The 25379-nt window shown below is 37.0% G+C and overlaps 1 long non-coding RNA gene across 1 annotated transcript in view; it reads left to right on the top strand.

The window, feature by feature from the left end:
* The window catches only part of LOC141448102 (uncharacterized), a 59871-nt gene extending 50625 nt beyond the window's left edge, over nt 1–9246 (top strand). Inside the window, exon 4 of the long non-coding RNA XR_012454851.1 lies at nt 7315–9246. This is a non-coding gene — a long non-coding RNA (uncharacterized lncRNA). The remainder of the gene's footprint in view (nt 1–7314) is intronic.
* Nucleotides 9247–25379: the final 16133 nt, after the last annotated feature.

Here is a 25379-nt window from a genome sequence, read left to right as displayed (position 1 = left end):
ATATGTAATTCTCTTATTTCTTCAGAAGGGAATACACCCTATGGCCCTCTCCCAGGAGTTATCTTTAATCTTAAACTCTGCGAAAAAGAAAATGGAAAGGTAAAGGTTCAGTGCTGAGCCAATAGGATTTCCACGCCGAGAAAATGGCTATACCGACTATTATTTCCTCTTCTCTCACGTTTCTCCAAAATGACTTTGCCCAACAAACTCCTTTTCTACAAAGTATTCATTTGGTCGATGTTACTCTACGCGAGCTCCGCCTGGAGCCCCTGACATGTAGTAGCAACATCAAGAAACTCCAAAAACAACGCAATACAAATTTCTGGAGACTCGAAACAGACTCTCCACGACGCACTGGAATTGACTCACTCTAATAAATATGATTATTTGCTTTGGGTTGTCGATTTTTTTTTGTAACAAACAAAATATGAGTAAAATTATACATTTTATTTGATATTTTGTAAACACTTTTGCTTTATTTCAAATACTACAAAAGCATTTGTCGTCATTTGCGTTTTAGAACTGTAATGATGAAACTAAAGGTTTATACTAAAGGTAGATAGCATTTAAATTGCGAATGTGTGTCAATGCGTGATTAAAAAAAATACAGATAGAATATAAATATTATCCACACAATTAGAAAATCTAAATCAACCCGCGTAAACAAACAAATGGTTGCCTAGCAATTGTGGATTAGTAAAAAAGCTTGCGCGGGTCAGTGTCTAACCCGCGGGTCATAGGTTCGTCATCACTGGCCTAGGATTTCCTTAATTAGGTAGTCCTTTAATCTGAAGAATATTTGATCGCTAGCGAGTCTGCCATACACTAGATTTTTTCTTCTGAACAGATTTATTTTTAAAAAGAAATGACGTAGAAAATTATTTAGGATAAAAATCTGAGAAAATTATAAAATCTGTAAATTTTCCTAATTAATGAAGTTAAAAGAGTAATTCTTTGAAAATATGTAAATAAATCTGTCCAAGTAATTGCACAATATAGGAGATAGTGCCAAATACAGTTTGGGAGGGAGCAGCGCCCTACAGTACATTTCTCTGTTGCCAATTAGCAGAGGGCGTTCCTAACAAAATACCATCTTAGAAATAAACCAATGCGATTTGTTTTATTTTCTGTTACTAAATTACCAAGAGGGAAATCCTGTACGGCTGGGAGAAAATAATCAATTTTTCTATGAAATTTAAGTGGCTTAATGATCTGCTAATGAATTAGGTCAACTTAACAACTTTATACTTAGTGCTTGATTTACCTGATTTTTGCGGAAACAAATCTCTGTTAACTGAAGAAGTTTCTTTCTCTTTGGCTTCCAGCATTACTTCTTGAAAACTGTTCCTTATCTTGGAATAAGATTGAATTAGGTGTGACTACAAAGCCTGTGGTACAGCGTGCGCATCACAAAAACAAAAAAAAATCCATTGTGGTTTTCCTCCACGATGGCTACAAACCAAATTAATTACACCCATTTCCTCTCTTCAGCTCCTTTGATGAGGGGAATAAAGTGGCTAATTATATTCCCTCTGCGCAGGTAATCAAAGTTTTGATTCAATCAAAAACCAATCGTTCTAGGTTCTACAGCGCACTAGAGAGAGTCGGTAGATTCAAAGCAATGGAAATGTCTTTAGGATTGAAATAGGCGCGTCAACATGTAAGGTCATCCTTGGCATCCGGAGCTTAGAGCTTTTATTTTTTGTTGCAAAAAAAAAAAAAACGCTATCCTTCACTTGACAGTGAGCTTTAAATCTAAGGTTAGCAGCTAGTTTCGAACCCGAGATCTCCATTATACTAACCACTGAACTAATCTCTTTCCTCCTGAGAGTTATTTTTCTACTTATTGCTGTTTACTTATTGCGTTTACTCTCCGGCGGGGCTCCTGTCCACCTGTCCTCTTCTACAGTAATCCTCTTCCTTGTGCACAGATCTGGTGCGCTACCTTGGGCTCTTTATAGACAAAAAACTCACGTGGAACCCACCAACACTAGACTTAAAAGACAAGCAGTAACGAAAAGTGCAAAACTGCTTTATAGACTTCTTGGACGACGCTCCAAATTACCCATTGAACTCAAACGCTTAATATACAGTAGTATCCTTAAACCTAAGTGGACTTACAGGACTAGAGCTGCGGGGTTCAGCCAAACCTACAAAACATACGGACTGTACAGGAAATTTCAGTCAAAACTCCAGCCGACAGATATTTGACGCTCCTTTCTACGGCGACTAACCACACTCTTCACAACGACCTCAACATCCCCTTCATAGACCAACTCGCCAAGGCTAAATATCAAAAGTTCCATACTGCTCTCTCCACTCCAATCCTCTAGTACAGTCAGTCTCTCGCCTCCTCTGGCATCCCTAACAATACTCGCCGACTGAATCGCCAGTGGGCCCCGCGACTTCCTCGAAGTCTGAAGGCCTAAAAATCGTATCCTGTAGAGAGTGCTACGACTGGGCAGTTTCTTTCATCCTGCCTTTCACGCATCCATTTATCCTTCATTCTCGCTATTTACTTATTGAATATTATATTATATAGATTGTAAATAACGAAATAAATTAAAAAACAAAAACTTATTGCTGTAACAGGAAGTGAAGTATTTTCAAAATTGAAAATTTATCGAATAAATAGTTTTGAGCTCCCCGGTTAAAAATTGTGTTTACACTCAAGTTTCCTCATGTTATTGAAGGAAATAAATATTTAGTAAAAAAGCAGGATTGAAGAATACTTCTTAATGTTCATTACGTATGCCTAATTAACTTGTAACTTGTTTCATTGTTATATTGTCACCCTTTGTTCATATTGTAATCATTAATATAAACGACCTATTGTCCAGTAGTTAGGGAGTTAATTCAAAATATATAAGTATATTCATTACATTATTATTACAGTAACAATATGTTACCACTTTCACCTCCAACAACTTTCTTGCCCTAAATACTTTTGTATACGCTCTTGAACTTGGTCCCAATTCCCTGCGCCCTTGTTCCTGGAAACCTTGTTCCAGGTAATTCGGCCATTGTTATCGATCTAGGGTAGATATAAGTGCTACTGCCAACTTAGTATCTCCTGGGCTAGGTATTCTGGTAGCTGTTATAGTGATGATAACGTTTTATATTATTATATCCTAAGCTAAGAGATATGACCCCTATTTTAGTTGGGATTATATTTCATTATTGTTTTAATTCATGCGGGCATATTCTTTACTTTTATCGTTATGACAAAATGATCTTTGTCACAAAGTTTTTTTTTTTTTAATTTTGCTTATTTATTTTCTTTTGAAAGATATTTGGATTATTTAAACTTGTATTCTTATCTAAAATACATGATTGAAAACGTCTAGATCTGGTTATATGTGCTCAGCGCCATAACTGAGATACCTGACGGAATGTACCAACCAGCCATCGCTGGAACTCCCTAGGATTGGATAGGAGTGAGAGGTGAATTAGAGACGTACCAGACGTCGAGGTGAATTGACTGGGTGAAGGGGTGTATCCCGAAATCGCACTATCAGGATGATCCTGAAACGGGAATGGATTAATTGAGATTGTCATGAAAGGTGTGGTTGGAATAGGATGGTTTGACCAAGGAAATTGATTGGCAGGATTCTATGGGGGTTTTTATATTGGAGGATTTATGGGACCCCCAATAGATCTGTGGCTAGGTTAGGTGCTGGAAAATATTCTTAATTTTATTCGTAGCAGCATCCTGGTACCAAACCGGTTTTGGACTTTCGGGATGAAAGCCGGAAGCCCGTAAGCTGGTACATTATATAAATTGATATCTGCTCCAAATCTCCCGTCTTATCATCACAGTAAACTTAAGCGAAGGTGGACGCCCTTCTAGGATGGCTGAAGTGTAAGGTCAACTTAGAATCCAAACCATACAATCCTACGCACAATGCCCCTATTTCCCTTCGTCCAGATATTCATTAGTTCCTCAATAGTTCCTTCCCTGACTGACATAACATCTGAGTCCACTCGATTCCACATTGCTTTATCTGCACATCAAAATCCTTTAGTAGGTCGCCTCTCTTTCTTGAACATTGCCTAAAGATCCTCCTAGACGTCTTAAGCATTCTATAGCCTCTTGAATCTATGACTTCCACCTGTGGACTGTTGCGTGACGGTTTACTAAGCTGTTGTTTGACTGTAATGTCTGTGTAATTTTTATGTATATTGTACATAAGATTTAGGCATCAATTTATTAGTGTAGCTTTTTTTATTTCCGGTGAAGACGCGATATAAACAAAAAACTGATGAATGGTAATTCAACCAAAAGTAAGAGAAAGTAGTCGAGAATTAAAGAGCTGAAAGAAGCGAAGCCAGTTGAGGGACAGTGAAGTGTGGATGAGTTCAGTTTGAATGCAGGTGAAAGACCTCCATGGTACAGAAATTTGTTAGAATGGTCGTTCAACCCTGTGTACTGACTGAGAGAGCTGTGTCAGTGTGAACGAGCGAATGAGAGATGTGAGAGATCGCAGGCAGGCAGGCAGGCAGGCAATGTCTCTATGTTTATGTGCGGGTAATGGGGAAAGGCCAGCAGCAGCAGCAGCAGCAGTGGATACTACCACTCGTAAGGGCTATAGTAGAAATGAGGGTTTTATTTGAAGCTGTCTGTGTGCACAGCAGTCATCTCTGGCAGGGCGGCCAGAGTGGGATAGAATGAGGAGCAACTTGAGAGAGAGTGAGTGGGAGTGAGTGAAGGCGGCAATGGAGAAGTGTGTGCCGCCTCCAGCAAGCGTGAGAGTGCTCTTTCTCCTCTCGTACTCTCTCTCTCTCCCGCTGAGAGGAGGGTATTTGTCGCGGTTTTTTGGATATATGGACTGCAACATAGAATAGTAGCGGCCAGGCGGGGGGTGGGAGAGTACATAGAGAAATGACTTTTGAGAGAGAGTTGAGCTCGGTGAGACCAAGAGAAGAGAAACACTACTACACTCGCACATAGAATACGCCAAGCGGGGGCATCGCCCCTTTGGGGTCAGGGCCCCTCTAACCAGGCCACTCACCCCTTTCTGCATTCACTATAATTCTACTTCCACTACTTCTTCGCCTATTCCATGATTCCTCTTGGTCCTTCGCACTCTTTTTCCACCTCCTCCTCCTCCTCCTTCTCCTTCGGTATCTGAAGCTTTTTTTTTTTGAAAAAAAAGTAAGAAAAAAAAACCATAATTAATGGATCTACTTTATAAAATGAATGTTTAAAACAAAAATTATTTTAAAAAAAGCAAAACAATAAAAATTGATGGACTTTTTTATGTTGGGTGTGTGGGGAATGTCGATAATAACGGTCATAAGAAGAGAAACATTGCAGTTGCTTAGTTGCAACTACATTGCAGTTTTATTTTAATTTCATTTAACTTCAAAAACGTTTAGAACCCTCTTCATAACGTTTACTCTCATGCTACGATAGAGTAGTGGGCCAACATAAATGATGCTACAAATGTGGATATCTGGAAAAGATTTAGGGTTAGCTTCACAAGTTGAGTAAAGTGCATTATTTCATAAATTTAAGGAATAAGTTTGATCCTTTTCATGAAAGATATTGTTCACTCAAATATATGGCAGGAGGTTTCCAATGTTTTTGGTAATTAAACCCAACTCCCCCAAAAATTACCAAATAATTATTAAACCTTCTTGTTTGTAACAGATGTAAAATTAATTTTTAGCCATTTTTTGTGTGCTTGAGAACATCTAAAGCTCTTAACATTTGATTTTTCTAAGAAAAATCATTCGGAAAACGACTTATTTCCCCGATATTAAGAAAAATACTAGCTTTACTGCCTTGGCAATATTTTTAGTAGAAAGGGGATGAAGAAATACATAAAAATGACCTATCGCGTGCTCTTGTTTCTCTTTGATAACAAGTTAAAAAAATTGAAATATGATTAAAAATACCCGATTTTGAAATGGCCTAGCACCTTTAATTTTAAAGATATCGAACTGAGGTTTCCGGTTTCTTTTATAACTTTTTATACTCTTTAAAATTGTGTATTTGAAATTGGGGGTCAACTGCAAATCCTCACTTTTGGTCGCGCGGCAGCCGCGTATGCGGCCAGGAATCTAAAATCAAGTTACATATTCTGACACTAGAGGTGACGAACTACAAATTTTTCCTCTACCATTTTTGGCTCAGATTAACCGTTTAAGCATGAAATGCATTTGAGCCGTCTTAAAATGAACACCCTGTACATTTTTTATTTTTAATTTCTTAAATATTTTTTTTATGTTTTTCAATTTATATCTATGTTAGTGTAATATTCCTTTTGTACAGACCTTGAAGAAGGTAGTAAAATTACCGAGACGTTGGTATAAAGCAAAAAAAATTTGTATCTATTTACGACCGCACCTCGATATTCCTCAAAATATCATCCATCAGCAACGGTCGGTAAAAACCAAATCCAATACCTGCTACTGTTTACCTGCTACTGTTTACATATAAATGCAGACAGCTTAAAAGACTATAAGAAAACAGATCAAGACTATCACCAGAGAATAAACTTGTCTTAAACATATGAATATATATGTAGGTTTCGTGACCGTAAATTGTTAAATTCAGGATTCAGCATTGGCGAGGAATCGGTCAAATAAAAAACAAACTCGTCTTCTTGCCAACGTTTCGACAAATATATATTGTCTTCTTCAGGGCGTGGCTATGCTGTAACAACACCTAAACCAATATGAGAGCTACGGAGTTGAACTATGGGGTTCAAATCTTCTACCAAATCTTACAATCCTCCGCACAATCTTCAATGCTCCCTTCTATCTATCCAGCCGAACCATTCATGATAATCCTCAGTTCTTTATTACTTTACTACACAAAATGGAGTCGGTTAAGAACGATTTTTGAGATGTTCAGTATTTTGGAATTCCCTTATCATGTTTCAATTAGTTTTTTTTTTGCACTTTGTTTGGGTAATCGATTAGATTTCAAATCAATTTGCATCGATTAAATTAAAAAAAAAAGACCCGGGACTCATCTCATCCCCACATACCTCATCATCTTCCATCATCTCACGGAAATTCCGGATTAATCCTCTTTATGACCCCTACCATTTTTTTTTTTCTTTATCGATTTATTTTGTATGCCAAATATATTTCTGTTAATAACAAGTACCTATACACTTCAGAAGCGTTCCATAAAAATTTCAATTATCAGATATCGATATTTATTACAATTTATTGTTGATTCTTGTAATCTGGATGTTGTTATATTTGTACATTCTTCTTTTGCATTTCCTGAATTTTAATTTACATCAATTTATTGTTTATTAAAACGTATTTTAATGATTTTTTGTTTCTGTTTTTCAGGGAGTGCGGGAGTGTTAATTTTCCGGGAGTATTTGCAAAGGTTTTTCCATTTTCTAATCAAATAAATTATATTTTAATAAGTGCGTAAAAATCATAAAAAAGTAAACGGTTATTCAAAATTCCATCTGTAAAGTCGAACGTAGTAATTTTCTTTTGCGTTCATTTCTATTTAAACTGTGTCAAGTGTCCAGTGTTGATGGAGAAGACATCAATGGATATATAACGCAAGAGATGGTTATATATCTCATCCGACAGCTGACCAGGTAGGATAGGGGAATTGTAGTGGTCCATATCCTTATGTCCTCCGTATTTTGACTAAACAGTACTCTATGCCACTGAGTTCTGTTGTGTCACAAATAACTGAGGCATTCTATACTTTTAAGGGGAATATTGTTCTAATAAATTATAATTCCATGCCATTTTGTTTTTTTTACATTCATGTGTTTGTTTTTTGTTGTTGCCTCTGTCGATGATACGTTCCGATATCGTGAAAACGTCGAACGGGGAGGATTCAATCGATTCGTGATCGCCGTGCGTATTCGAGCATAAACCATCATTTATTGCTTTTGCATGTTATTATTATTATTATTGTTTATTTAATAGAATGGAATTATAATGATTTGATTAAAATTTTGATATGGCCACTATGATATCCTTCTTCGGAACTTCCAGAGCCAAGTAGAGCCGAGTTGGTCAGTGAATTCTTGCATGTTTTCTTTTTATATTTTTTTAAATTTAGGCATATGTCATGGAGATTATTGATATTAAACTAGCTTTTCTTCTGTTTCAGCAGGTTTTTCCCCTCCTGGAGTGGAAGGACCCGCAAGGGGTGACTGATGCATGCAGTCACCTGGGGAGTAGCGCCCCCACGGGTTCTGCAGCTCAGTACACCATGCACACGACACCATGACAGAGAAAAACACATTTTAATCAACCTACACAGTGAAGGGTTGCCAAAGTTTTTAGCCCAAATAAGCCCTTTGATTTTGGTTTCCCTTTGTAATGTCCAAAGTTTATGCCTTTCTTCGGCCCTGTTCAAAACTCTTCTTTCTTGGTTCTACAGTCCTTTTCCTATTTATCTTTGCCATGGTACATTTCTATCCTTGCCAATAAACTCTCTATAAGGACGTTAATGCTTGATTCTAACGAGGTGAAGCGATGTTCTCCTGTAACATTTGTTCCTGAGGGAGAGTACACCTAAATTAGGGAATGGACTCTTTTAAGTGGTTAGGGAAAAATCATGAGCGCTGATCCATTTCAAAAGGAAGTAACCAAAGTTTTCTACCAGTGTTGCATTTCCGAAAAAAGGTTGGCCAATTCTTGTGCAAGAAGAGATGGAGCATTAACCTCTCAGGAGATGGCATCTTGAAGATCATCTGTATGGATACCAAAGATCTTTTCCTTGTATAATTGAGCACCACTTTGCTGACCTAGGATAAAGATGATGTTCTGAACACAATACTGTAAAACCCCAATTCAGCTCAGAAAGACCTCGAATATAGCAAACTCAATGTAATTTTCTCATTTTTCCTTAGTCAAAAACCAGAATTCGTGAAAACGAATTTTGAAACCTTTTTTGCGTGGAAAAATTTACAATTTTGAGTTTTCCGCTAGAGGTCATGACCGCGTTACAAGGTTTTGTGGTTATTACAGGACATTTGGGTTTAGCACGTACTCTTTTTTAGGTTTTAGCAATGCTCATCCGCTATCTTAAGATCAGTTTTTGGTTTTTACCGTGAAAAGGTTGGCCAATTCTTGTGCAAGAAGAGATGGAGCATTAACCTCTCAGGAGATGGCATCTTGAAGATCATCTGTATGGATACCAAAGATCTTTTCCTTGTATAATTGAGCACCACTTTGCTGACCTAGGATAAAGATGATGTTCTGAACACAATACTGTAAAACCCCAATTTAGCTCAGAAAGACCTCGAATATAGCAAACTCAATGTAATTTTCTCATTTTTCCTTAGTCAAAAACCAGAATTCGTGAAAACGAATTTTGAAACCTTTTTTGCGTGGAAAAATTTACAATTTTGAGTTTTCCGCTAGAGGTCATGACCGCGTTACAAGTTTTTGTGGTTATTACAGTAGATTTGGGTTTAGCATGTACTCTTCTTTAGGTTTTAGCAATGCTCATACACTATCTTAAGATCAGTTTTTGGTATTCACCAAGAAAAGGTTGACCAATTCTTGTGCAAGAAGAGATCGATCATTATCCACTCAGGAGATGGCATATGGGCAATCATCTGTATGGATACCAAAGATCTTGTCCTTGTATCATTGGGCACCTCTTTGCTGACCTAGGATAAATATGATGTTCTGAACCCAATACTGTAATACCCCAATTGAGCTCTGAAAGACCTCGAATATAGCAAACTCAATGTAATTTTCTCTTTTTTCCTCAGTCAAAAACCAGAATTCGTGAAAACGAATTTTGGAACCTTTTTTTGCGTGGAAAAATTTACAATTTTGAGTTTTCCGCTAGAGGTCATGACGGCGTTACAAGTTTTTGTGGTTATTACAGTAGATTTGGGTTTAGCACGTACTCTTCTTTAGGTTTTAGCAATGTTCATACACTATCTTAAGATCAGTTTTTGGTATTCACCAAGAAAAGGTTGACCAATTCTTGTGCAAGAAGAGATCGATCATTATCCACTCAGGAGATGGCATCTGGGCAATCATCTGTATGGATACCAAAGATCTTGTCCTTGTATCATTGGGCACCTCTTTGCTGACCTAGGATAAATATGATGTTCTGAACCCAATACTGTAATACCCCAATTGAGCTCTGAAAGACCTCGAATATAGCAAACTCAATGTAATTTTCTCTTTTTTCCTCAGTCAAAAACCAGAATTCGTGAAAACGAATTTTGGAACCTTTTTTTGCGTGGAAACATTTACAATTTTGAGTTTTCCGCTAGAGGTCATGACGGCGTTACAAGTTTTTGTGGTTATTACAGCAGATTTGGGTTTGTACGTACTCTTCTTTTAGGTTTTAGCAATGCTCATCCACTATCTTAAGATCAGTTTTTGGATATTCGGAATGAATGATGATCGTTTTCTGCTGGATAATGTTGATTTTTGCATAAATTTGTTTAACTATTTCGCCAGCAACATGAACTGGTAGAAATGTAGTGATTACTTGGTTCTTTCTTGGTATCTTTATTTTGGTACTTATTCCTATGGCGCTACAGCCTTTAGCAGTCCAGATTTCTGACCGTGACTCTTCTATTCCAGTGTCTCACTTCATGCCCATCTTCATCAAATCCTTGGCCGACTTCCAGATCTTCTACTTCCTGGGATCTCCTTCAAAGGCCTTTCCAGGGATTCGTTTCTCATTTATTATACGCTCCACCGTTTTAAAGAACTTCCTGCTCCTTCTAAAAGACTCCGTTCTACCATTCTCTTTTCATCTTCCGGTATACCATTCTGGCTTTCGCTCTCTTCATGTTAACCACTAACATGTTTTTTTGTTTAGAAGCATTCCTTTGAGTTAGTAGCATCCTCTGCCACGTCTTCGTCATAGAAGTCTTTGCGCACTTGATTTTTTCGTTCTCCTAAGATTTCCATCGCAGACCTCTTAATTCTATTCCATTTTCTTTCTTGCACCATCTGTGTCATCTTCATCAGAAGATTTATCTTCAGTCTACAAGTATCATAGAGGGATATGCCGTCGTCTTTATCCATTCTGTTAGTCTGGAAGGAGATGCCTCAAGAGAACATCTTATTCTTATCATCTCAAAAATTTATGTTCCCCATCTTGACTATAATTAAATTTACTTTAATACTGTTATTATTTTTTTTATATGAAATCATAGACTACTTAGAACGATACTGAATGGGTGGGTGGGTAATATTGTAAGAGTCTAACATCATTCCGTCTACCTCGATGATGAACAGATGAACTTGTTTTTTGGCACTCTAGATTCCAATTCCACATCATCAGAGAGAACCTACAAGAAACCTCGAACCCCAGTAAAGCACTTGCCAATGTTGGCTTGTTGTTCTTTCTTTGCCATCTGTTGGTTTAACCTGCAAGAGTGTATTTTCATTCGGATTTTCACCATTCGGATACCAAATAGCCCTTCAAATGCTAGAAAAAAAAAACATTGACTACCAGGGATGACATATAACAATCCAGTGTGCAATGAAATCCTAAAAAAGGACCCCTCCCCCTTTCCCATGACGAAAGAGATGACGTTGACGTTCATGTCTGACCTTTATCGTCCACTTTGGCAACCCTTGCACTAACATGAACAGTACACACCTCAGACCCAGACATACATATCAAAATACAAGTTTTTAAGAGTGTCTCACGCGCAGTAGTCTGCTATGGCTCCCAAGTTTGGGGCTTTCAATCTTATGAAATCTTAGAAAAATTTCAAAGATTTTTTATAAAGAAGTTGTATGGTTTACCATTAGTAGCACCTTCATACATGTTAGCCATAGAGACTGAGTTGCCTCCTTTTGAATCCCATACCCTTCATTTGCACATAAAATATTTAATTAAAGTTCTTTCTTTACCTGATCACCGCCTATCTAAAATTGTTGCCCTCCAGATTATTAATAATAAGGTCTATTGGTTTAAACATTGGCTCACTCTCTCCAGGTGTTACCAATATGATTTTCATTTCTCTTTGGTTGACCCTTCTGATTGTCCTAAACAACTTCTGCAACTTCCAGATGCTATTAATAAGTCTCGTCTGGTGGAGTCTGTAAATCGTGCAGTAGCATCCGACCGGTTTTTATTGTATAGAGTCTTGATTTCGGACCATCGGGAAAAGGTTACGGTCTCTTTCTCCGAGAATCTAAGCCACTCTGAACTTCGCTGGCTATTTAAGCTGAGGGGAGAGCTACTATATTTAAATGGTAGACCTTGGCTTGAGAGAGATTCCGACCTTGAAATGTGTTCTCTTTGTAACTTCAATACCCGCGAAGAGATATATCATTTTCTGGGTGAGTGTCCTCTATTGGCGGAATTTCGAGTTCTTTATTTCAATAAGCGAACTCTTGCAAGGGATGAAATTATTGCTTATTTATCCGGCCAAGTAAATCCACGCCCATTGATCCGCTATGCTCGTCATGCTTGGAGAGTTCGGTATATCTGGATTGTGGATTCTTCTTAGAATTTCTTTTTATGTACATTTCATTTATTTTTTGTATTTTTTATTTTGAACTTTTTTTCGTTTTTGTACTTTCTTATTTAATTTGTTATAAATGTTGGTCTCTTCTTTTTGTTCTGTAGCAGTTCACTATTATTATTTTATGTTTATACTTTTTATGTATTTACTTTATTCATTTTTATTTCATGTCTTTTTAGGTCTAGCTTTCTTTGTTTTATTGAGAAAGAGTATTTTCATTTAAACATTAGTAAACTCTGGCAGACGGCTGCATGTAGCCATGCCTATTATACTTTTGTACTAAAAATTTAATGTACTTATATACTTTTTAAAAATAAAGTATTATTATTATTATTATTATTATTATTATTATTATTACACACCTCAGACCCAGACATACATATCATTTGTTATTTCCACAGGTAGTGCGGGAGTGTTAAAATTCCGCGTAATTGATCTTATTCAATATCATTAATAAAAAACATGCTATATTTAAACCTGTGCGTAGTACAAAAAGTAATTCGGGTATTCAAAATTACACCAGTAATGCGTAAGTTTTTTTCTTGCTGACGTATTATAAATAAATAAATACATATTATATAATAAATAAATAAATAAAAGTAGTGTTCCTAATGTTTAGGAACTTTTCGTGTTGATCATCCTAAGCAAGAGTCTTGCATCAATCATGGTGAGTTCATTAATGAAATTCTAATCAGTTTTGTACTTATTGTTTTTTTAGAAAATTCAGTTTTCCCTGGGTAACATTTTTCTTTGGAAATTCTTATAAACAGAATTCAGTTAAATGGGAATTAGTAGGGTTCCCTCTAAATTAATATTTCGGTATGATTTACAATCCTGTGCATTATATGTATATTATCAAGGAAGAATAAATACTTAGCGAACATTTCGAGTTTAAAAGAAAATTGCTCAGCCGATGGAAGTGATTGTGTGTGTGTGTGTGTGTGTGTGTGTGAACAGCAAATCTCAAAATCATAAATTCACGTGATGCTCCATGTGGAAATCAACTTCAATCATCACTTCAGATACTGAAGTGTTCAGGCGCCACGATAGCCGGAGCGGTTACAGGCTAGACCTGCAAAGCTAAGGTGTATTGCGGTACTAGTCTAGCACTTGGATTTTATTTAATGGTTAATATGAGAAATTTATAGTAAAGTATGTTAGGAGGTTATAGGCTAGACCTGCAAAGCTAAGGTGTATTGCGGTACTAGTCTAACATTTGTATTTTTTTAATGGTCAATGTGAGAAATTTACTGTGAAGTCTGTTGGCGGTTATAGGCTAGACCCACAAAGCTAAGATGTATTGCGGTACTAGTCTAGCCCGTGGATTTTATTTAATGGTTAATATGAGAAATTTATAGTACAGTATGTTAGGAGGTTATAGGCTAGACCTGCAAAGCTAAGGTGTATTGCGGTACTAGTCTAGCCCGTGGATTTTATTTAATGGTTAATATGAGAAATTTATAGTAAAGTATGTTAGGAGGTTATAGGCTAGACCTGCAAAGCTAAGGTGTATTGCGGTACTAGTCTAGCACTTGTATTTTTTTAATGGTCAATGTGAGAAATTTACTGTGAAGTCTGTTGGCGGTTATAGGCTAGACCCGCAAAGCTAAGATGTATTGCGGTACTAGTCTAGCCCGTGGATTTTATTTAATGGTTAATATGAGAAATTTATAGTAAAGTATGTTAGGAGGTTATAGGCTAGACCTGCAAAGCTAAGGTGTATTGCGGTACTAGTCTAGCACTTGTATTTTTTTAATGGTCAATGTGAGAAATTTACTGTGAAGTCTGTTGGCGGTTATAGGCTAGACCCACAAAGCTAAGATGTATTGCGGTACTAGTCTAGCACTTGGATTTTATTTAATGGTTAATATGAGAAATTTATAGTAAAGTATGTTAGGAGGTTATAGGCTAGACCCGCAAAGCTAAGGTGTATTGCGGTACTAGTCTAGCCCTTGGATTTTTTTAATGGTCAATGTGAGAAATTTACTGTGAAGTCTGTTGGCGGTTATAGGCTAGACCCACAAAGCTAAGATGTATTGCGGTACTAGTCTAGCCCGTGGATTTTATTTAATGGTTAATATGAGAAATTTATAGTAAAGTATGTTAGGAGGTTATAGGCTAGACCTGCAAAGCTAAGGTGTATTGCGGTACTAGTCTAGCACTTGTATTTTTTTAATGGTCAATGTGAGAAATTTACTGTGAAGTCTGTTGGCGGTTATAGGCTAGACCCACAAAGCTAAGATGTATTGCGGTACTAGTCTAGCACTTGGATTTTATTTAATGGTTAATATGAGAAATTTATAGTAAAGTATGTTTGGAGGTTATAGGCTAGACCTGCAAAGCTAAGGTGTATTGCGGTACTAGTCTAGCACTTGGATTTTATTTAATGGTTAATATGAGAAATTTATAGTAAAGTATGTTAGGAGGTTATAGGCTAGACCTGCAAAGCTAAGGTGTATTGCGGTACTAGTCTAGCACTTGTATTTTTTTAATGGTCAATGTGAGAAATTTACTGTGAAGTCTGTTGGCGGTTATAGGCTAGACCCACAAAGCTAAGATGTATTGCGGTACTAGTCTAGCCCGTGGATTTTATTTAATGGTTAATATGAGAAATTTATAATAAAGTATGTTAGGAGGTTATAGGCTAGACCTGCAAAGCTAAGGTGTATTGCGGTACTAGTCTAGCACTTGTATTTTTTTAATGGTCAATGTGAGAAATTTACTGTGAAGTCTGTTGGCGGTTATAGGCTAGACCCACAAAGCTAAGATGTATTGCGGTACTAGTCTAGCACTTGGATTTTATTTAATGGTTAATATGAGAAATTTATAGTAAAGTATGTTTGGAGGTTATAGGCTAGACCTGCAAAGCTAAGGTGTATTGCGGTACTAGTCTAGCACTTGTATTTTTTTAATGGTCAATGTGAGAAATTTACTGTGAAGTCTGTTGGCGGTTATAGGCTAGACCCACAAAGCTAAGATGTATTGCGGTACTAGTCTAGCACTTGGATTTTATTTAATGGTTAATATGAGAAATTTATAGTAAAGTATGTTAGGAGGTTATAGGCTAGACCTGCAAAGCTAAGGTGTATTGCGGTACTAGTCTAGCACTTGGATTTGATTTAATGGTTAATATGAGAAATTTATAGTAAAGTATGTTAGGAGGTTATAGGCTAGACCTGCAAAGCTAAGGTGTATTGCGGTACTAGTCTAGCACTTGTATTTTTTTAATGGTCAATGTGAGAAATTTACTGTGAAGTCTGTTGGCGGTTATAGGCTAGACCCACAAAGCTAAGATGTATTGCGGTACTAGTCTAGCACTTGGATTTTATTTAATGGTTAATATGAGAAATTTATAGTAAAGTATGTTTGGAGGTTATAGGCTAGACCTGCAAAGCTAAGGTGTATTGCGGTACTAGTCTAGCACTTGGATTTTATTTAATGGTTAATATGAGAAATTTATAATAAAGTATGTTAGGAGGTTATAGGCTAGACCTGCAAAGCTAAGGTGTATTGCGGTACTAGTCTAGCACTTGTATTTTTTTAATGGTCAATGTGAGAAATTTACTGTGAAGTCTGTTGGCGGTTATAGGCTAGACCCACAAAGCTAAGATGTATTGCGGTACTAGTCTAGCACTTGGATTTTATTTAATGGTTAATATGAGAAATTTATAGTAAAGTATGTTTGGAGGTTATAGGCTAGACCTGCAAAGCTAAGGTGTATTGCGGTACTAGTCTAGCACTTGTATTTTTTTAATGGTCAATGTGAGAAATTTACTGTGAAGTCTGTTGGCGGTTATAGGCTAGACCCACAAAGCTAAGATGTATTGCGGTACTAGTCTAGCCCGTGGATTTTATTTAATGGTTAATATGAGAAATTTATAATAAAGTATGTTAGGAGGTTATAGGCTAGACCTGCAAAGCTAAGGTGTATTGCGGTACTAGTCTAGCACTTGTATTTTTTTAATGGTCAATGTGAGAAATTTACTGTGAAGTCTGTTGGCGGTTATAGGCTAGACCCACAAAGCTAAGATGTATTGCGGTACTAGTCTAGCACTTGGATTTTATTTAATGGTTAATATGAGAAATTTATTTTAAAGTATGTTTGGAGGTTATAGGCTAGACCTGCAAAGCTAAGGTGTATTGCGGTACTAGTCTAGCACTTGGATTTTATTTAATGGTTAATATGAGAAATTTATAGTAAAGTATGTTAGGAGGTTATAGGCTAGACCTGCAAAGCTAAGGTGTATTGCGGTACTAGTCTAGCACTAGTATTTTTTTAATGGTCAATGTGAGAAATTTACTGTGAAGTCTGTTGGCGGTTATAGGCTAGACCCACAAAGCTAAGATGTATTGCGGTACTAGTCTAGCACTTGGATTTTATTTAATGGTTAATATGAGAAATTTATAGTAAAGTATGTTTGGAGGTTATAGGCTAGACCTGCAAAGCTAAGGTGTATTGCGGTACTAGTCTAGCACTTGGATTTTATTTAATGGTTAATATGAGAAATTTATAGTAAAGTATGTTAGGAGGTTATAGGCTAGACCTGCAAAGCTAAGGTGTATTGCGGTACTAGTCTAGCACTTGTATTTTTTTAATGGTCAATGTGAGAAATTTACTGTGAAGTCTGTTGGCGGTTATAGGCTAGACCCACAAAGCTAAGATGTATTGCGGTACTAGTCTAGCCCGTGGATTTTATTTAATGGTTAATATGAGAAATTTATATACTTCTCATTTTATAAAATCGCTGCCTATAATACCGGGGACGACAAAATCTCCGAACTATACAGCGACGACGATACATAATAGGCATCCCTTCTAATAGAAGTAGTAATGAGGTCTTCGTCCGTAACCTGAAAGCAGGAATGTTCCGCATATACTACCTTTACTCTATTTAAAAATTCAAGAGAATCTAAAGGTCGGTAATTAGATATCATAATAATAGGAAGTATGTTTGCTAGTCGCCTCCGTCCACGAAACCTAATTCGGTAGTTGGATGTAAAGCCCATCTGAAAAAGAATGTACGTACTACCACACGGAAAAGGAAGAAATATTATTGCCAATTTCAGACATAATTTCTAGTCACCAAAAACTATGGTTTTCTGAATGGATTTTCTCACTTTTTTCAATTTTCTAGTAGCTGGTTTTTTCGTTTTTCCTTTTTTCAAGAAAAAATAGGGCAGGTTGTTTTCTCTCCAAAGTGTTATTTCAGTGATATCTTCGGTTTCGAAATATTTATAATGTTGATAACAAGTGAATATATTTTCGTAATTTGGGAAAATGTACAAGAAGAATTCCTGCGAGTTGTCACATTAGATTTTTTGAATTGAATATCCAGTCATTCACTGCGGAAAAGTTTTCATCTTGCTCTAAAAGCTTGTGTAACGGATCTAAAAGTTGAAATATTATAATTTAATTAAATAAGTTAATGTAAAAAAGAATTCATTTTCTCTCCTTTTGAATTCATAAGAATTTCCACCTATTTTCTACGTACTAAAAATATAAATACATAGTAGGTAGTTTATTTTCATTTTTTCCTCTTTCTACTGAGCGATGAGATTTTTCTCTTGAATGATATTTACGTGAGAAAGGTGGGGTTGGAGAGGGAAAGAAAAACTGGAGGAAGAGCGAGAGAGGAAATAGATTGGAAAAAGGGCCTTTACTGTTGCTGGGGAATATCGGTCAAGGTTGTGACCTCCCTAGGAGATGTTATGTGGGCTGGAGAATGAGAAGAGAATAGCTTTACTCTCAGGGCTCTGGAGTAAGAGAATTCTCTTTTATTGTAAGAGAAACATTTGCTCTAAATATGGGCCAGCCCAGTTTTTGACGCTACTGGTGCTGCTATTGTCGAGCAGTTAGCTAAACTGCTTCCTGTACTATCTGAGCTCGTCCGCAACACTAGCAAGTAATTCCCCCCTCCTCAGAAAAAGCAACACATATTTTTCGCGCCCAAATTGCTCCCTATTTGAAACCTTTTCCTTTATTTTGATCACATATTTTCCCTCGGTTCTTTTCACGATTTATGTAAGTTATTACTATTGAAAATCACCTAATGCAATCTTTAGAGGAAGTACTGCATCTTTGCAGTTTTACGATCATTAGTTTCCGCCTTAAACAGTACCCACATGTGTTTAGAAGGGCTTCACAAGCTGTTACAATAAACACCTAAGGGTTATAATTCTTTAAAATTATGTAATTTACTGCTCTCTCCAAGTAAGAGGACTTCAAAATTTCTACTTCCCGGAAAAATTCAGTTTTTTTTTTTTCAATAATAGTGTTAATCGACATCAATTACTGCGCCTTGCCGTTCTCAACCCACTTCCGCCATTGTTGCAGCATTCTTCCGGTTTCTTTCGTGGTGCAGTTTTCATGGCGTCTTCACTTCCTTCCATCCGTCCATCTTAATTTGGATCAGCCTACAACAGGGATCCCTAAACTTTTTACACATGGGGCCTCAGATCGTTGGGGGACTGGACTATAAAAAAAAAAAACAAGAACAAATCTCTATGCACACTGCACATATCTCATTTTAAAGTAAAATAACAAAACGGGAACAAATAGAATATTTCAAATAAAGAACAAGTAAATTTAAATCAACAAACTGCCCAGTATTTCTATGGGAAATATGGGCCTGCTTTTTGGTTAGTGAGATGGTCAATGTTCGGTTTAGTTATAGTGCTTTGCCATTCTTCCTACTTCTGCTATTATTTCACATTGCTACCGGAGCCATGACGCGGGCGTCCCGTGTCACCGGAAGTTGTACTGTACGTGAGTGGCGCCCGCTGCGCTTTGAGGATGCATCCTGTGCTTCTCTTACTGGCCACCAGTGAAAGAGGTGCCCCTTCCGGAAGTGTGGCGGGAGCCGCACGTGGCCCCCTGGCCTACAACGTCCAACCTGGTGTACTGTCTTCTCCAAGAGTCTTTTAGGCCAAGTTTGATCGTATTAACAATGTAAGCTTTTCTGTAGAAGATGCTGTAATTTCTGATTCTTTCTTTTCCCCCAAATCGTGCCCTTTCGGTCTGGGGCGTAGTTTTGCTGAAGAAATCTTCTTCTTTCAAAAATGTTTTCATCTTTTTCTTTTTCACAATACCCAATCCTCAGAACCATACGTAAGCAACGGCCAGGTTAGTCTTTTATAGAGGGCGACTTTTGTTCTTCCTGAAATCAATTTGCCGTCATTTGCCTATTCAGCCCTTAGAGGCTACTATTCGTCTGGTTTCTTTTAAAAATAATCTTAGTAAAATAGCAATGTTTCAAATATAAAATGGTTCTTTTGGAATGACGACTCCCGTATTTAAAGTCTAGTTGGACTAGCCCACTTTTTCAAGTTTCTTGGCATCCCAACCTTACAGGAAGAACTCTAGTATATACAGATGAACCCTAATAATCACCATCATACAGATAAGATCTGTGAGAAATAATTATTATAAAATTAATTGGGTTTAGGTTACTCTAACTCTAACCTAACATAACTTGTAACACGATAATTTACAATTGTAAAAACACATTCTCTGCACAAACACTGGGCAATTAAGGAAGCTGCAATAAATCTTTTAGATCGTAGTAGCATTGTCTTATAGTCTAGCCTCGCTTTTAGTATACGATGATGAATACGAAATGTTAGTAATGAATTGTGTTGCAATAAACGACTTCATTAAATCTATAAACAGTTATTCTCACTTTGTACTCAATGATTCAGAGGCCAACGATTATATAATACTCAAGGGTTATTTTTAGAAATGTTAGTTAATGGAGGAGGCCTTAATCCATTATTAAGGCTATATAGCCTTTGGTAGCTAAACGATAAGGATTTGACGTCATTGTTGAACTTTAAACAGTGGGCGGCTTCGGTCTGGTTTTTTTTTTCATCGATAGAAAATATTAACCAATCCTTGAACAGTATTTGGCACCTGTACAACCCCTTTTCCGAGACTTAGGGGACCTAAAAACTTGCGAGAGTAAGTTTCCAGAATATTGCCCACCATTTAACAGCAAAGCATGCAACTTCTTGCACTTATACGTGCCTTATAAGAAGTCATTAGGCCAGATTAGTGACCGGCACGGTCACTCAGAACCAAAGACCCCACTTTCCAGATCACTGGAAATGGGTGCCCGTTAGCCTTGACTTACATGAATGTGTGTGTGAGCTGAAGATGTTATGATGTGTGATTTACCCCACTTACTAAATTCTCCAAGGGGTCACAATGAACGGGGGAAGATGTATCCCAGGGAATAAAGCTGGCAGGTTTAAAGCTGGCTTTGTCGAATGCTCTCCTCGCTGAATTCACAATATCTAACCTAGGACATCCCACTTCTGCCCCAAAATTAAGTAGCAACCATCTTAGACTAGCTTTATCTTCTAAGTTCTTGTTCTTTCTTCCTCTTCGTGCCACAATCAACGTCACGAAAATGAGGGAAGAATCTTTGGAAAGGGGTTGCCCTAAGGAGATTTACTTTGTATAATTACTAATTAAGTGTTAGTTTTTTAATTAATAGAAGTGGTTTTATTTCCTTTCTGTTCCAGCAAAGTTAGCTCCAGTCTATCAATCTATTTAAAGTTATTCTATTCACATAATTAGGAATCATAATTATAAAAACTCATCAGAAAATAATATGCAATGATTCATTATTGGGAAATGAAAATACTTGATAAGGGATTGCGGGAGAGAGCTTTGGATTTAGAAGAGTGGTATCCAATGGGTGGGAAAGGAAGGGATATACGGGATAGTAGGGTTAGGCTCCTGCAAAAGAGAGAGAGAAATGCTGGAATAAACCTGGAGTAAAGTGAAGTGTGGGGATGGGTTAGTTGAGGTAGTTTCAAGGTCAAGGCCAGTGTCGCCAGTTTTGAAAAGGGGAGGTTTTTAGCGCTGTGGTGGGGATAGAACAACCCTCTCTCTATCTCACTCGTCCGCCTACAGACATATTGACCTCAGCTAGTACCTCCAAGCTGGGAGCAGTTCTCTCCCTGCCAACATTGAAGGGGAGTTGCCATGGCTACTGCTGTACTTGGCAAGGTGAATGACCTTGTTCCCCATTATACAAGTGCCAGAGAGCTCCATTCTCTGTGTGAAGGGTTGTGTGGGCATTAGGGGATGGAGTGGAAAATATCGACCCTTCGCTTCCAAACCACCCTTTCGCTGTATACACAATGTACTCTCTATTTCTCTCCCTTTTTTTTTCCTCCCTTACACTGTCCCTTACCACCGCTCTACTAGCTGGAATACTCTGTAGAGTAGGGATGTTCCAACACACAGTCACACACTCCTACATTTACCTAGATATACTGTATACTTGAATGAGAGATACTAGAGTAATGGTTTTGAAAGAGACGCACGGGAATTATCTAGAGACTATATCAGCTTCACTGATGCAGCATCTCGGTATCTCCATTCCCCTCTCTCTTAACCAATATGAGCATTACTATTAAACAATAAATTTTCTGTTCATATTCACCATAAATAATTTCAGATTCTCTAGATGTTATTAGAAAGGGGTAAAAATATAAAATGTAGTCATTAATGTTAAGCCATCAATGGACTTCTTAAATTAGTGATTTTAGTCATGTTAGATTAGATTAGGTCAGATTATCGGGGCGGTATCTGTGCCCCACGGCACCGCAGTCAAAAGAGGCTTATTGTGCCTTCCCCTTTGGATCTAGTAGACGAAACCTGCGCTACTAAGAAGGTGGAGGACTTTCCCTACTAGTTCTTTTTGCTCTACTATCTCCTTTGGCCTCAAAGTTCCAAAGATATCATAGCGCAACCGCTCGTTTGCAACGCAATCCTCGTTTCCTCCTCATCCTGTCACAATCTGCACAACAGTTCCGAGCTAATAAGCCCCCACCTTGAACAGATGACTATACCCTATGTGTACTGTGTAAATGTATTGGGCTGCAGTAATAGTATATGTTGCTCATGTTCATGTTGTTAGGCTGAGATACCCGCAGGGACGCCAAGTACCCTGAAGAAGTTAGGCTAATCCACTTCCTCCCTACGGGATTAGTCATGTGAAAAACAAACAATTATTCAGAAAAGATGAACTCTATAAATTTAAAAAATTCAGTTTCAAGATATATTTCATTTTATCCAGTAGCTAAAACCTCCCCTAAGGCTACATTTTGAATTGCGCGCTCTCTACGATGAATAAACGAAGCCCAGAGCTTCTTGCACTTGCGCAGATCTTCACTTCAGTGGCGATTACTGTTTGATAATATTGAAGGTCCATTGGCTAGTCTTCTTTCGGCAATCTCCGCTGGTTGTCGGATTTTTGAAACCTTACTTTAATCAAATTGACATTTTTTAATTTAAAAAAAGACTTAAAAACAAAATTGAAAAATTAGGATCCCTTTGTGCACTGTAGTAAGAAAAGTCGTGTTTGCGTTCATATCAGATAGTTTTCCAGTTATTGGAGGAGGGGAAATACACTATTTAAGATTTCCTAAGTTTGTAAAAAATTTTCAGTTTTCTTAAAAATGATTTTCGGAAGAAATGGCTGCCTTTTTTCAGAAAAACTGCAACTATACAGAACCCCTAAGCATCACCTTAAGTGGTACGGAAGTATTATCGTCTGCCGGAAGCAGTAAGCCCCTAAGATATCGAAAGCTTGAAATTATTTCATCCTCCTTATGCTATGGCAATATTGAAGCCAACTAACGTTCAGTAAAAGCACGAAATTGAAAGAAAAATCTTTATATAAGAGGTAATTTCCCACCAAGAGAGGATGAGGTAAAAAAAGGCTACAAGGTAGGGGGAGAAAATAGGAAAAAAAGAAGAAAATGCGTCACATTCAATTAAAGATAAAATTCAATTATGTGGTCCAGCATCAGTTACCTGATCGGACATTGATTCTTGAATAAATAGCAATTTAATCAAGGATTTCTTTTTTAATTTAAGCAAAATTGAACATTCCAAAATAATGATTTTTCTAAATACGTTTTAAACAATTGAGAGGAAATGCATAGAGCTTACAGCTTCCGTTGAATTTTTAAAGTCAAAGGTCCACTGTACAGGATGTTATTTCGGCAATAAAGTATGATACTGACTAAAAAGGGAGCGATTAGCAAGAACTAGGTCTTTATGTTTTTCAAGGGTTTTCGTAACGTTACGGTAAAGCTAAAGAACATCATCGGGAATTATTCCTGTAGCGAATCTCGGCTAGGAACACTACTCTGGTTAAATTTTGCACTAACTGGTAAAATATTGAAAAATTAGGAATTTGTATTAGCTTTTAATGACCGTAAAATGTTAAGGATTCAAATAGCGAGAAAGAGATCTGGACCGATCCCTCATTATTTGAATCCTTAATATTGAAAAATACCTAGTTATGTCGAATGATGAGGAAATATGTCCAACCAAAATTTCGGATTGATTCTTTAAAGTGTACCAGAAGTGTGACATTTCGAAAGGTTTTCTTTTTTTGCGTTTACCGTATTTTTTTTTTCGAAAGCAGTCGAAAGGATTCATTTAAACGTGAACAAAACGTGTATTAGGCCTGTCCATTATTTAGCCTTAAATTTGTTTTTTGTCAGAGAACGTGGTTTTGGGGTAGAAGTGAAGTGACGTCAAAGATACGAAAGCGTGACGCTTTCTACAACATTATTTTATTAAGATGATCAAAGTGTAAAGATTTATTAAAAATACTAAGTTTATACAATATTTAAATTTTTCCCTTTTCAGATTATTTCCGAAGGGATTGAAACATTTATTTTTGGAAATGTTAGGCGAATCGGAAAATAAAATAAAACAAAACAAGATTGAAGAGGGGTCCACGTGGCGCAACTCAAATGGGGGAATTCAGAGCCTATGACTCATTCGTCTACCTTTTTCGATCGATCGATTTATATAGGCTGTTTTGTTTTTTTTTGTTTTAATGCATAATTTATTAATTGCGCCTTTTAAAGTCCATTTCTGCTGTCTTTACTTCTTGCCATCATGTCTTGCATCATACTTCCTAGAAAATGGTGGGTATTATTTTGATGGTGACTTCGTTATTTTACTAAATAATACAGGGTGATCCATTTAAAATGCACCAATCGCTGATAACTTTTTTTGGAAAGCAGACTTCCGGAAAAAACCCACGAAGTAAACAATATGTTTTTTTGGTCTAGTTTTCAAATTTTCCACCCCCCCAATGCTGTATCTTCATTTTTGGCGGAGTTACGGCCCAAAACCTGATCGGGATGGAATGACTACATAAGCGGAATTCGACCTGGGGATCTCCCACTTACAAAGCCATGCTCGTGGCCACTAGACCAACACCCGCCCATCCCTGGCAAGATATTCTTACCGCAATCATAGGTCTAGAAGTCTTGCATACTGGGTACATTAAAATGATGTGATGGTTGCTTTTATTTGACAATAAAACAAATTAATCCTGATTCACCCATAACCATTACATTACACTACATGTTTTAACATCTTCAATTATTATTATTTTTTTTAACTTTGCGTCACAAATAACATTTTTTGCAGTCAGAGGACCTCCCAAAACGTGAATTTCTGGTGGGAAATTAATATTGAAAACCGTTCACGAATAGATAAAATTGTAACTTTGATCTAAAATATCTCGACTAATATTAGGGATATCGAAACGGAGCCAACGTAATTTTTCACCGTTTTTTTATATAAATTTCAAAATCATTGTCAAAACCAGTGGTCCTTATGAAACCCCAATCAGGTTTTTGGCCGTAACTCCGCCAAAAATAGAAGATACAGCATGGGGGGTGGAAAATTTGAAAACTAGACCAAAAGAAACATATAGTTTATCTAATAGGTTTTTCTGGATTTCCGCTTTCCTATAAAGCAATTAGCGATTGGTGCGTTTTAAATGGATCATCCTGTATATGAGGATATTTAGAGGATATTTTAATTTTAGAGGGTTAATTTGTGTCCTACCGTATGGAGATGTTTTTTAGACTACCGTGGTC

This window comes from Rhodnius prolixus, unplaced genomic scaffold (genome assembly GCF_049639745.1).
Source record: "Rhodnius prolixus isolate KJV_2025 unplaced genomic scaffold, Rpr scaffold_13, whole genome shotgun sequence".
Classification (NCBI taxonomy): domain Eukaryota; kingdom Metazoa; phylum Arthropoda; class Insecta; order Hemiptera; family Reduviidae; genus Rhodnius; species Rhodnius prolixus.
The sequence above is the reverse complement of the archived record's forward strand: the minus strand, read 5'-3'. Positions and strand labels throughout refer to the sequence as shown.